Here is a 14,002-nt window from a genome sequence, read left to right on the forward strand (position 1 = left end):
TAGCTTTTCTTATAATTTTCTTTGGTCAAACTCTATCTATGTCTTGATAGATTTGGCCTTGTCATCTTTATCAATTTGGTCTTTTTTGTCTTTTATCACTTTTTGGTCAAGATCCAAAGTCCATTATCACAAGGTTAAACTCCTAGACAAAATACTTTCTAAAGATTTCATCTAAGTTCAAAACCTTGCATATACCTTTATCATTAGAATAATAATATTATTAGTGTCCCTAAGAATCATTTTTACTTAACCTAGTGGTATATCCCCTTAATCTTGCATTGTTCAAAATCTTAGCATCATTTCCACTATCAAATCCTATCAAATTGTCTATCAACCAAATTCTCTTCTTGATCACTTATCCTCATTTTTCATATTCCAAATGTCATTATCAACCCTAGAATACCATCCCTTGCATATTCCACCTTGCATACATCAACCTCTAGTGTCATTACCAACTCCAAGGTGCAACCCTCACCTTCATTTTGCTTACCTCCAAAATGTCACTTTGCATTTACATTTGCATAGTTTCCCTAGGACATTTGCACCTTTCATATCAAAACCCTAGTTCATTTTGCACTTTCCTAGGTTGAGTGACATCCCTAAACACCTAAAAATCCAAAAAACACTCACATCTTGCATACCCACATCCTAATTATCAAGTTTTCACAATTTTACCAACTGCACCCTTATTTTACCAACTACACACTTTAGTTGCACAATTGGTAGTATTAGAGTGAACTTGGTAGTTTTAGAGCATGCTTGGTAATTAGGGGTTTCATTCTAGGTTCTAGAATGCTAATTTTCACTTCCACGGCCTTCATAGCATCCCAAAACCTAGAAAACACTCAAAACATTCATTTTCTGCATTTTAGGCACCCTAGTACCTCTATTTATGACCCACATACCTTACACTTACCAACTGCTTACCTTTAGGACCCTAAGTGCACAAGGGTGCACTTATTACTATCTGAGCATAGTTGGTAGTTTAGGTTCACACTTGGGAGGTAGAAATTCTATTTAGGTTTTCCTCCACTGCATTTGTATCCTTAGGTATCATGCTAGTACTCATTAGGACACAATCAGCTTAGAGACCTAAAAAACTTTATCAACCTTTGTCTTTTGAGGTGCCAACTAAACCAAAACCTTGTCTAAGACAAAATAAGATCAAGAAATCCCAACAAACCTTTGACAAAGACCAACTTGATGCATCACAACCTTTACTTGCAAACCCCTTAAACATGTATCCACAAGATCACCATAACCAAGAGATGATGCAACAAACCCTAAACAACACACCTACCATGAGGTTTCCTTCAAATACCTCCCCTACGCATGGGATGGTTCAATGGAGTCCTAACTTTGAACCTATATTCATTCCAATACTAGGTAGAGGTGGAAGTATACCAACCACACCCAAGGATGAATAAATGCACTCCTTTGAATTTAACAAACCCAATGCAAGTACCTTCAACTCTAATATGTCAAACATGCAACAAGGTATTGTACACTTAAGTGATGACTTTGACACTAATTATGGCATCATTGACAAAGAAATGGCTAGGGCATGTCAAGACAAAAATTTCTACAAGAACTTCAAACTTTTGGCAGCCCAAGAAATTGTTAAATTCAACCCAAACTTGGAGGGACTTAAGTCCAAACATCAAACTAACACAAAAATTGAAAACATACAACCCATGAGCAATTTGGACTTAGATAAGGGAAAACAACCTTTGGAGTTTTTGAATGCAATAATGGCACGTATAAGGTCCCATCAAGAATCAACCATTTAAATCCTCCAAAGTATGTTTGAATGCAACAACACTAATGTCTTGTTTGATGAACCACAACCAATGAAGGAAAACATGACTCTTCCTAAGTATCCCAAAAGGACATTAAGACTTGATCTCAATCACATAGTGTAACAACAAGATGTGCCTAAAGGTACTTGTGCTCTAGCGATGCCAAAGATACCTCCTTTGGGGGCAAATCAAAAAAGTACACCTTTGCTCCTAACTCTACTAGGTGTCATGACATCAAATGTTATGGATGCACAAAGGAAAATTCTTATTGATATTACACTTATTCCCAAAAGAGATGCACCTCATTGTCAAGTCGATATGATGTGCCAAGCAGAAACTTCTAACACAAAAAGGTGCCAAAGTAACTATACCAACATGGTGATCAATTCTCAAGGACATAACCAACCACCCCAACAACATCAACCTGCAATAATCCAAGGACTTAATGTTTCCAACACACATTCAACATATCAACATCAACATCAACCACAAAAACAACAACCTCAAGTGGTGCAAGGATCCAATGTCCCTAATACACAATCCAATGTAAACCCACTTGACTTCCATGCAATGTATCAACAAAAATTTCAACAACAACAAGCCATGTTTGCTAAACAACAAGAGAAACTCAAACAATAGTTGGAATACCAAAGATTCCTTAAGAAAAAAATTGCATACCAACAACATTTGTTACAACAACAACATGTGCCACAACAACCTCAATAGATACCTCTACAACAATCACATACATGGTCTCACATACAACCAATAGAGGTATCCCAACAACAACCATAACAAATGGCACAACAACAACACATAATACATCAATCATAGTCAATACTACAACAAGTGCCACATCAAATACCACAACAAGTACCCCAACATGTGTCACAATAGGGACCCTTTTTTCTTCAAGGTACTAACATACCTCCACCACCTAGTGACACATCACCAGACTCATCAGACATAGAAATGTTAGAACTAAGTAGACATAGCTCTCACCAAGTCAAACAATCTACTCATAGTCACAAAATAGTTGAAGGGAAAGCTATAATGCAAAACCCTAATGAAGAGCTATTGCAACAATTCAAACAACTTTCCAAACAAGTTGAGGCATTGGGAGTCCAAAAGAAAAATGCTTTATATATAGGAAGGGACCTACATCCTAATCCATTTGACAAAATTTTGTATATGCCTCCATTCCCAAAACATTTTGAGGCTCCAAGATTCAAAAAATACTGAGGAAAAGGCAACCCTATTGATCACATCTAAGAATTGTGTGCCTCTTGTACTGAGATCAATGATGAGCTCACTTACCTCATGACATTGTTCCCTCATTCTCTAGGTGGGCCCACACTTGAATGGTACTCCAAACTTCCTGGTACTATCAAATCTTGGTCAGAGCTAGTAGACAAGTTCATCTCCCACTTTTCCTTTAACATTACAAATGAGGTGACACTTTTTGATTTGTGCTCAACTAAACAAAAGAAGGGAGAACCATTCATCACATTCTTACTACACTAGAGAAGCTTAGTCAGTCAATGTTCACTAGACATTCATAAAGAAAAAGAAGTTAACTTGTGCATTGAAAAATTAGTCTCGAACTTAATGTATGAACTCAAAATCAAGAGTCCAAGCACCATTTCTAAACTAATCAAAAAAGGGGCTAGTATTGAAGCTGCTCTCATATATAAGGGAATCCTCAAGATGAATAAGGAAAACACAAACATCAACTCATCTAATGAAAAGGAAAAATATTTCTCCAAAAGTAAGAATGTGACTAATGATAGCATTCTGGATGCCAGTACAATTAGCACAACACAATCTCAACTAACCTTGAAAGGTGCAAACCCTACAAGTTCACAAACTCCTAATCAACACCACCTCCACAATAGAAAACTGGGACTTCCATGTAGGATGGACCTCAAAGACATCCTAGAACAAAAGATATAAAATTCTCACCATTGGGGATAACTCTTGAAACTAAACTTCATTAATTACTCAGTAATAACTTCCTATAGTTACCCCCAGTCAAAGATGAGCCACTGACTAAAGCTTCTTGGTGGGATGACAAAAAATTTTGTAATTACCATCACAAAAAAGGACATAAGACTTCATCATGATTCCAACTAAAGCATGCAATACAAGACCTTATTGATGATGGTGTAATCATAATTGATCCATCATTGCTAGCATCGAACTCTAATCACACTATCTTTAAAGATGCTTTGGGCAATCATGACAAAGAGAAACCCTCTAGTTCAAACTCAAACTCACAAGGTAATGTAAATTACATGTACACTGGATGTGACTACACTATCAACTATTTCAATGAGTCATATTCCTGCATATCCACATTCACCTTAAAGGTTGAAGACCCTTGTTGCACTGTCACTACACATCATACTAAGATCACTCTTCCTAGAGCCCCATCTAGACCTACTGCTTCTACTAGACCTACACCCCTTAGCAAACCTACTGCCCCTACTTCATCTGATTATAGCCTTTTTGACCAGCTCAACAAGACCCATGTGCAAATATCCATCTTCAACCTACTATGTGTGTCTCCCCAACATTAAAAGATCTTGGATCAAGCCCTTAAAGAGTCAGTAGTCTTAGATAACATCAATATTTTCCAGTTCGAAGCCATGGTGGGTAACCTATCTACATCACAACATATCACCTTTTCCCCTCAAGATATTCCTAAGGATAGACAAAACCAAAATGATCCCCTTCACCTTGAAATCTTTTTCCGCAATGTTAAAGTCAAATGTGTCTTGATATATGGAGGAGTAGGGCTGAATATCTATACACTTAAAGTAGTCAAAGGTTTGGGTTATTCTAAAAATGATGAAGATCCCCCTTGAAGGATCACAATCAAAGCCTATGATGATGGTGAATGCTTCTCTACAGGGGTCATCATCTTACCTATCAGATTTCATCTAGCTACTGAGAACACTTTATTCCATGTCCTATTTATAGACATGAACTGCAACATGATACTAGGCCACCCATGGATCCATGCTATGAAAGAAGTGCCTTCTACATACCACTAGTGCTTAAAATTCTCTTATAATAATGTAGAGGTCACCATTCTTGGTGATCTAGATCCCTTCCAATTCTGTGTCAATCTTAGAGGAACCATTGCATACCAATTCCCAACAAACCATGCAAAAAATCCTCTCAAGTCCTCCAAGTATGTTGATCCTTCCACACTCACACCCACATTCAAAGGAAAGCTCAAAATCCAAGACCAAGGTTGCAATGAGTACTCCATGTCACATGCCTTTTACATTGGGAAACTTCCTTTATCTCCAAAGTCATATGGTAAACCTTAGCTTATACAAAACAAGCCCAAGTTTGAATTTCAAAAGAATCCTTCTATGGCTTTCACTAATGGAGGTGGACTACATGAAGAACATGTCTATGAAAATACCTCTACATGGATTGAAAAGGCTAAAACAAAACAAGAACTTACTCCTATATCCCTCAAAAAATATGGACCTAGATTCACCATCATGCAAAAAAAGGGATATGATAGATGTATTGCCCTGGGACCTCAAAAGCAAGGCACTATTCAACCCATCACTGTATTAGGACAACCTCATAGCTTGGGACTTGGATTCAAACCATTTTTTTTGGGTCTTCCTAATACTGAGTCATCCTCATCTAAGGATGTGAATGCTTCAAAAAATAACAAGGCATCAAAGAAAACCCAACCCAAACCCACCTAATTGGTATCCAACATTGATGATCCTAATACCTCCCTTGGTCTTGATCATATGTTTGCTGATCCCAATAGCCTACCTATGGAAGATAAACATGTAAATCCACCTATCCCTCAAACCAATTCTTCACCTTGGATCGAAACATTTTGGGATCCAAGCCCTCCTACTTCTAAACATGATCCTAATGATATCACTAACATAGATATCCATATATGCCTTTGACCAAAGCTTATTCAACACCAATGATGGCATTTTCATAATTTTCCCTAAACTTATTGATTAAGACCAACAAGGACCACCAATGTTTGACCAATTTGAAAATGATGACACCATCATAGAATTCTTTGAGCTCCATGAAGATTTACCTCAAGGAAATCACAAGTCTAGATTTTCCATTGATCTAAACATCATGGCATATTTTAGGGAGTCAACTCCAAAGTAGGTCTCTTGGTGAAAACAAAAAGATGCCATTGGACCATGAAAAAGTTAAAATAAAGGACATATCTGAGGGTGAAAACCTCTTTGAGGCTCCTAAGGATGGAAGATTGGCCATACCCTCATTGAAGGAAAGATCAACATTACTTGTGGAAATGATAGAAGAGATTAATCTGGGAACTCCTAACAAACCTAAGGTCATACACTTTGCAGCTTCATTATCACCAAAGGAAAAAGATGAATTTGTCAGATTCTTTCTAGAGAAGCAGATCAACTTTGCATGGTCTTATGTAGACATGCCCGGATTAGATCTTAAACTAGTCCTTCATCACTTACTGCTAAAGGCAAGCATGAAACTAGTAAAGAAAAAGTTAAGAATAATGCATCCTTAAGTTGCCTTCCTTGTCAAGGCTGAATTGAGGAAATTATTGGATGTTGGCTTCATAAGACCCATTGATTATGCCGAGTGGATATCTAATCTAGTACCAATAAACAAACACTCTAGGGGTATCTAGATATGCACTGACTTTCATGATCTTAACAAGGCATGTCCCAAGGATGATTTTCCTTTACCAAATATAGGTATCATTGTAGACATGATAGCGGGGTATGAGATGTTATCACTGATGGATGGCTTTTTTGGCTACAATCAGATAAGAATAGCCCCTGAAGATCAACACAAAACAACTTTTACATTCCCTTGGGGAACATACTGTTGGAATGTTATTCCATTTGGTCTTAAAAATGCCAAAGCAATATATCAAAGAGCAATGGCTACCATTTTCCATGATTTCATGCACATCCTAATGGAAGACTATGTTGATGACTTACTTTGCAAATCCTATAAAAGAAAAGATCATTTGGGCATCCTAGATTAGATATTCACTAGAATGGAAAGCTATAAGCTCCGTCTAAATCCAAAAAAGTGTATTTGGGGTTGTTTCTAGAAAGCTCCTAGGGTACATTGTTTCTCAATAAGGCATTGAAGTGGACCTCGAGAAAGTAAAAGAAATACTTGATATTCTTCCTCCAACAAATCTCAAAACCTTAAGAGGACTAAAAAGGAAGATTACAATCTATCCATAGATTCATTGCACAATTGGCAGACAAGTGTCACTCCTTTCAACACCTATTACGCAAGGGATTGTCCTTTCAATGGAACAAGCAATATTAAGAATTCGTCCAGCAACTCAAATGTTACTTGCTACATCCACCAGTTTTAATGGCTCCTATTCTAGGCAAGACATTCATTCTATATAGTGTTAGGAGCTCTCTTGGCACAAAATGATGAACAAGGAAGAGAGTGAGCCATATATTACATTATTAGAACACTTGTGGGCTATGAACTAAATTATTCACTCATTGAATAAGCTTGCCTTGTTGTTGTCTTTGTAGCCCAAAAATTGATACATTACATGCTCCATAAGAAAATAATACTCGTCTCTAAGACTGACCCATTGAAGTATCTCCTAAGAAAGACTACTCTCACAGGATGCTTAGCCAAATGGGTCATGATCCTTAGTGAATTTGACATAGAATATGTAGACAGAAAGGCAATCAAAGGGCAAGTGATAGTAGATTAGTTAGCAAAAGCACCTATGACAGATGATCATTCCATGTTGATAGACTTTCCAGATGAAGCCATATTTAACATGGATATAGCTAATGAATGGAAACTTTACTTCGATGGATCACATACACAAAATGGTTCAGGAGTTTGACAGACATAATCCCTAAGTCATATAGGATAGAATTACATTGTACAAACAACATAGCAGAATATGAGGCACTGATCACAAGACTCAAGATAGCTATCCAATGGAACATTCAACATTTACAAGCCTTTGGTGATTCCTAGTTGGTCATCCACCAAGTCAATGATGACTATGAGACCAAAGATGATAAGTTAATGCCTTATAAATAAATTGTAGACATCCTTAAGTCTAAATTTATCACTATCTCTTTTCATTAGCTACCCAGAATACACAAAAAGCAAGCTAATGCTATGGCTACCATTGCTTCTATGATTGATATGCCTCAAAATGTGGAATATTGTGAATTCCTTGTGGAGCAACTTTTGATTCTAGCATTTGAGCTCCCTCAATCTGATTTTGTGTGCAAACTTGTTGGCCCCAATTCTCCCTGGTATCAAGACATTTATGGTTACCTACATGCCCAAATCCTAAAACCCAACTTATTCAAAAATGACCATCAAGTCTTTATTCGTCAAGCTGCTAGATACATCATCATCGGTGACACCCTTTACAAGAGACCCTTTGACCAAACCCTTCTTAGATGCCTTGACTTACAAGAAATTAAAACTACCTTACATGAGGTATACAAAAGTATATGTGGAGGTCATTTCAATGGTCTAAGTTTGGCTAAGAAACTTGTTAGAGTTGGATACTATTGGCCAACCATGGAACAAGATGCCCATGATTTTTCTAAAACATGTCATATGTGTCAGATACATAGCAATCTGATCCATGCACTAGTACAACAATTGCAACTAGTCATACTGCCATGGCCCTTTTCACAATGGACATTTGATCTTATTGGAGCTATTTCTCCTCCATCCTCTAATGGTCATAAGTTCATTATCACAAGAACAAAATATTTTACCAAGTGGGTTGAAGCTATCCCTTTGACCTTCACCAGTAGCAGGCAGATTTCAAGGTTTATTCTAAACTACATCATATGTCAGTATGGAGTCCCCTTGGCTATTATTATTGACCATGGTAGCTCATTTCAAAAAAAAGATGTAGAAAAGCTCTGTAAGAAGTACAACATATACCATGGATATTCTAGTATTTACCATCCACAGGGCAATGGCCGAGCAGAAGCATCTAATAAGACCATTGTTAAGATTTTCCAAAAGACTATCAATGATTCTAGTCAAGACTAGCACCTATAACTAAATCCAGCTCTTTGGGCCTACCAAACAAGTGTGTGTGCTCCCACTGGTGCAACACCATACTCTCTAGTCTATGGAACTGAGGCCATACTTCCCTTTCAAGTTGAAATCCCATCATTGAGAGTGTCCCTACAAGATGTTGTTGACGATGAAAACTACCACATATCTAGACTCCATGAATTATAAATGCTTGATGAATGGAGATGAGCTGCCTTGGCACATCTCCAAGCTTACCAAAACTAACTCAAATGGAGCTATAACAAGAAAGTTTGAGGTCATCATTTTGAGATTGATGATCTAGTCCTAAAGATGAACTACAAGACTTAGTAGCATAGAGAAAACTAAGGTAAATTTGAACCAAATTGGGAAGGACCATATGTAATTATTGTATCATTTGGGTATGGAGTATATCAACTTGTGACTCCAAAGGGTGAACCATTTCCCATGTCCATAAACATCATGCATCTTTGCAAGTACCACACTTGATTCTATCTAAAAGTCCTAAAAAAAAATTTAAAAATTGAAAAAAGTCCTAAAAATATATATCAAAAAAATAGCAAAAAGTCATGAAAAAATGGATGCCTTGATGAAAACCTAGCAAACAGGTGTATTGGTATGAAAATTTGAGTCAAGAGAAAAATTATGTCCAAAAGTGAAAACTTGGCAAATAGGCTCTTTAGGAAAGTACCATGGCAAAAACTTGGCAAATATGCACCATGTGTAATTAGTTGTTGCTCCTCCATCTATCAGGATTCCATCTAGCTTTCTCCCCTTTTGCTATTCCTTGATCGTATCCTTCATCTTGCAAGACATCCTTGGCTCTTTGACCATGGCTCACAAACTAGTTAATATCCATTGTTATCATACCTAACACATCACTAGTCTATACATACTTTGTCATTGGCCTTTGTACATAGTTTTCATCTTGTCTAAGGGCATATTACCTACATGGTGCATGAGTTTGAACTTGAATTGGGGGCATATCTGTAAGAACTTTTGATGCATTGGAACTATCACATAACAGATTGGAGCTAACACTTGTATATGCTTTTATGATCCTGAAAAAATCTTTAAAATTCAAATACAATCCTAAAAAAATCCTAAAAGTTCAAATATGATCCTGAAAAAAAAAATCCTAAACATTCAAATATGATCTTGAAAAAATTTTAAAAATCATAAAATGTCTTGAAAAAATTCACTACAATTTGTAAAATGTCCCGAAAAAATCATAAAAATCATAAAATATCCTAAGTAAACCCTGAAAATCGTAAAATGTCTTGAAGAGACCAGTCACACAAAAACATCAAATATCCCTAAAAACCCTACAAATAACAAAAACCCATCAAAAATTTGTAATAAACCTTCTACATAATCACCCCTTATGCATAAACACTTGTGCTTTCACAGACTGAAACTCAAAGCACTGCACTTCCATGACAATCACACCTATCTGACCAATGTGAACCAACAATCAATCCAACATGTCACCATGAACCTATCAACTAAATCAAAAATCACAACCATCACATGATGAACCTATTAAACACTATCTGAAGACCTCAAACACTAAAAAGAAAGTAATACTGGACAAGAATAGTTGTTGGCTCATGTTGTTTAGTGACTGATTTATTTTTTATTTGTTTTTTCTTCGATCATGTTCCTATGCCACTGAATGATATAATTTGATCTATGAGAGTGTCTAGGATGGTTCATGGTCATCTTTTATTTTCTATCTATTACAATGTACCTTTGAGAGTCTAGGGCATGTATATATGCCTTAGGAAGGACAAGGTCATTTTCTATCTGCATAGTGCTTTTTTACACAAAAGGATTGCATTTTGCACTCTAGCCCTTTATGCCACGATGCATTGCATTCCATTTTCCATATCAAAATAAGCTCCATTTGACATATAGTGCACTTTAAAAAAGAAAAAGTCTTCTCATCATACTAACAATTCCTCATCTCATCTCCTCCATCTTCAATGTATTCTTCATCTGCTACCTTGGTCTCATACTTTGATACATAAAAAGAATTGTTGTCCTACATTCCTACATATGTCAAAAGTCCAAAATGATCCAAAGCAATAAATCTTTGCATAAACATGGCATTTACATTATCTTCACATTTAATTTTCATTCATTTTACATTTCATTTGCATTTATTCCATATCATTTTACATTTCATTTGCATTCATTTCATATCATTTACATTTAAGTAAGGATTCATTCATGACAAAAACATGTGGCAACAATAAAGATATCATTTCCTAGGCATAGCAAGTGATAAACCAATACATGATGTCATCATATAAAAGCCTACATAAAAAAGCATAAATGCATCCATATAAAACATATGTATAAACCATCTCATATAGTCATCATAACACAGTTGCATCTCATAAGTGTCTCAAAAATAATCAGAGTATGTGATCATGGTTTAAATCAATACTAATTGTCTGTAGGCATGAACCATGAAAGAGCATAATAGAAAACAAAAAGAAAAACAGAGAAGCCCCTCTATACATGAGTATGTCAGTGTCATCCTATGTTGTCCCTAGCCTTGTAGCCTCTATCTAGCCTCAAGATGATCTGTCTGCTCTTTCTGGTGGCCTCATAGGCCCCATCACCCCTGCATTGCCCTATGTCTTATGAGTCTGATGGGAGTGAGATCTCAATGCATAGAAACTCTCTACTCTCTACCCTAGTGGCACCACTCTCTCATACTGATCCCTCTAGTATTGTGCTTCCATGTGTGCCTTTCTCATCATCATTTCCATCTCTTAGAAGTTTGCATCTTTGATGTTGCTAATGAACTCCTGAGACTCCTGCACTACCATCTCTGCCCTATGCATTGTGACACCTCTCTTAGCCATAGCCTAATCTCTCTCTCTTGTCACAACATCCCTCTCTAGAACAACCTAATCCAACTGACTCTATAGACCTTTAATCACCTCCATCAGCTCTAACTAACTAGGCCTTGCCTGTACCAGTACTACTATCCTATCGACATAGTCCTCTGGAACCCCCTCCACATCCATCACAGCTGCATCTACACCTATGTCATCCTCATCACCTCCCTCACCACCACCATCCCTAGCCTCCCAATAGTCATTCTCATCCTCTCCCTCATCACCACCTCCAACACTATCCCCACCCCCACTATCTCCACCCTCCTCATTGTCATCAACATCCTCATCTCCCCCCTCATCATCACCCCCTCATTACCCTCATCTCCTCCCTCCTCATATCCCCTCTCCTCATCATCACCCTCCTCTCCTCCCTCCTAATCCTCTCCCCCATCCTCCCCATCTTGCTCTACCTCAGACCTTGCTTGTGGTACTAGTACTGCTAGATTCTTCAAAGGCCTCAGCTGATGTTGTGCAAACCATCTATCATATGTTGTCGTTGTTCCTGCATCCACTACATCTACTACTACCCCCCATATCCTTGGATATAGCTCCTCTAGTTGTGCATATGCCACCTATGTCCTAATGGGTGCTCCCCACTCCCAGATCTTTGCTTTAGACTAGGCAAATAATGCTAGATTGGTTGGTACATCTTGTATCTCACCAAACTATCTATGCACCCACTCTGGCAAGTACATCTCTATCACCAAGTGCCCAATCACTATGTTCCCTATGAGATAGTGCTCCTTCTTGTAGTATGGTAGGTGAATATCATCATCATCCCATCTGGGGCAATCCTTGTAAGGTCTCCAGATGAACTGTGTCATAGTGTATAGCTGATGTTCAAAGTACCTTGCATATCCTAGTTGTCCTCGTGCTAGTATGCCTCTATAGTTGTATGCATATGGCATGTCCTCTACTAACTCCCTCTCAACAAGTGGCCAAAATACTGTAATGTACTTGTAAGCTCAGATCTATAACAATATGCCTCTGGTACTAAATGTCAAGCCACCTCTATAGGCTACTTGATGTAGATAGTAATATAGCATACCTAACATGCATGGGCCCCAAGCAAACATAGTCCCCTCCATCACTATCTGCTTTAACACCTGGCCCCTTTTGACAAGAAATCCATGTCCCCACCTATCTGGTATCAGTAGCCCACTAATCACCTAGTAGATCACCATTATCAACTACTCATGGCATGCCACTAATAGGTCCCATCCAATCTCATACTTGTAAATGCCTAGCTCTGCATCTCCACATCCAAACAATCAGTGTAAGGCTACACATCTAATCGTTGGGTCATACACTACTAACTCCCTATGAATCAGTATTCTTAGGATGTGTCATACACCATTGAAGGTCACTATAGCCTCTCCCATTGGTAGATGGAACAAACTCATCTTCGAGTGCCATCTCTCAGTTAATGCTATCAATAGACTTCTATTGCCCCTCACCTTTGGCATAAAAGTAATATGATATAACCCCAAACTAGCCAAGATCCCCCACTCACCAGCTATCATCTGGTGACATAACACAAGACTCTGTGGCCTATGTCCCCTCATCCATAATAGGGGTAGCTCCTTCTACATTATCATATAGCCTATGTCAACCTCCTATGGTTTTGTATCTAGTTTACCCCACTTTTGACCCCAAGTTTGACTCTAGTTTGACTAATTAGACTTATGTTTTAAACTCTTTCTAGGGTTTTTAGCATGTTTACAAAGTTTTGGGTCATTTTGAGCTCATTTACATCATTTTGACCCTATCCCTATCCATCTATCAGTCTTTTTCCTCCATCTGACCTAAGTTTGACTAGGTTTGACTATTTTCTAACCATCCTATCCTTAGCTAACCTATTTTTTTAACTCTTCCTATGGTTTTGAACATGTGGTCCAAGTTTTACATCATTTTGAGTCCATTTTCACCCTTTCAGGCCCTTTGCACTATTCTTATTTAGCATTTACCCAAGTTTGACCTACATCTACAATGAGTTTGACCAATTTTTGACCACTTTGACCACCTTTGACTTCATCTTAACATGTTTCTAACATCTCGCTAGGGTTATGCTAGTCCACCCCAAGTTTTGGGTCAATCTAGGACCATCCAGACCTCATTCAGACCCTTGGAGCATCTTAGGGCATAGTTGGGGCTCCCAACTATGCTCAGGGTGCACTTGGTCATACCAAGTGCACTCAGTGTGCACTTAGGTAGGCC

Source organism: Cupressus sempervirens, chromosome 10 (genome assembly GCF_028749045.1).
Source record: "Cupressus sempervirens isolate cs-2001-9-10 chromosome 10, ASM2874904v1, whole genome shotgun sequence".
NCBI classification, from domain to species: Eukaryota; Viridiplantae; Streptophyta; class Pinopsida; order Cupressales; family Cupressaceae; genus Cupressus; species Cupressus sempervirens.